The sequence below is a fragment of the Nelumbo nucifera genome, chromosome 2 (genome assembly GCF_055504915.1).
Source record: "Nelumbo nucifera cultivar China Antique chromosome 2, China Antique-T2T, whole genome shotgun sequence".
Classification (NCBI taxonomy): Eukaryota; Viridiplantae; Streptophyta; class Magnoliopsida; order Proteales; family Nelumbonaceae; genus Nelumbo; species Nelumbo nucifera.
In genome coordinates, this window is record NC_142650.1 from 76,205,414 (window position 1) to 76,206,856 (window position 1,443).

At 44.7% G+C, this 1,443-nt stretch overlaps 1 non-coding gene across 1 annotated transcript; it reads left to right on the top strand.

Moving 5' to 3' along the window:
• Nucleotides 1-401: 401 nt before the first annotated feature.
• On the top strand, nucleotides 402-508 carry LOC148802334 (small nucleolar RNA R71). The gene has a single exon (XR_016083257.1). It is a non-coding gene; the product is annotated as a small nucleolar RNA R71 (small nucleolar RNA).
• The last annotated feature ends 935 nt before the right edge of the window (nucleotides 509-1,443 follow it).

A 1,443-nucleotide genomic window follows, 5' to 3' on the forward strand; every position in this document is an offset into this window, starting at 1 on the left:
GATTTCCCTATTGCCTTGCAAAGTTGCCAACAAAGTCAACCTGTTCTGTGGACTATCTAAACTGATGTTATTCAATGCTGATGTGGCCTCCCCCACACCAATCACATGTCACGAACTGCACATTCATGGATGCCATCTGCATCTCATCAATTTTCTTGCTAATTGTACCTATTTGTGCAGATAGAGTTGTATATGATTCCACATTGTGAAGACCATGCTGCTTCCTCACTTGTGTTCTCTCTAAATGCCATTGGTAATTATTGGCTGCCATCTCTTTTATGAGTGCATGGGCCACTTCAGGGGTCTTATTGTTGATGGAGCCCCCGGCTGCCGCATCTAAGATGGTCTTATTGGCTTCGGTTAGACTATTGTAGAAGGTTTGCACTTGTATCCATATAGGAAGTCCATGGTGAGGAACCTTCCTTAACAGCTCCTTATACCGCTCCCATGACTCATTTAAAGATTCTCCATCTTGTTGGAAGAAAGTGGTGATGTAATTTCTCATCTTTGCTGTCTTGGATGAAGGGAAGTACTTGGAGAGGAATCGACTAGCCATCTCATACCAAGGGGCTATAGATCCGACCGGTAATGAATTCAGCCAAGCCTTGACTTTGTCTTTCAATGAAAATGAGAATAACCTCAGCCTAACAGCATAATCACTCACCCCATTATGCTTGAAAGTGTCACAATCTCCAAGAAATTGGCTATGTGAGAGTTAGGAGGTTTCCAGATCTAAATCCCATTTAGATCTTGGACTCTCTGAGTGGATAGGGTCTAAGCCCAATCCTTTCAGCTGACCCTCTTTAGAATTCGCCCCCTTTAAATGACTGATCAAATCAGCCCAGTTTGAAATGGGCTTAAGGCCCATTTAAGGTTATGTACTCAAAAGGCTTCCAAATTGCTGCCCAGTTGGGCTTCCTTGTATGGCGTAGGACCCAAGCATTGATCTACACATCAGCCACATGGGTTCGGCCCAGCCTTTGTTACAAGGCCTGGCCGAATACACTGTTAATGACAGTGCACCCCCTGAAACCCATCAAATGAGCTCTATGGGCCCAACACTTACACTAAGTGGTCCCTGGGCCAAGCCACCTTGTAACACCCAGGGACTGTGCGCAGATGCAAGATTAGCCCATCAGGTGTTATCCTCAATGGTCTTACACTTAACCTCTCAGCCCATAATGATCATACACTGCCCGACAAGAGAGGACCTCTCCCTCGACTGCAAGGAACAGTGTTGCACTCTCCACTTATATGGATCCCGGGAATTAAAACCTTCTTGCAAACAATTTAGAAACCATACATATACTTTTATATCTTATATAAAATATATTTTGCAAAACAAATCTCAACGGTTGAAATCGGCTGCCGGCAGTCTTGGTTTCCATCAGTGAGAGTGCATCCCCGATCATTACCTCTGTCCGACAAAGGGGCTGATCCTGT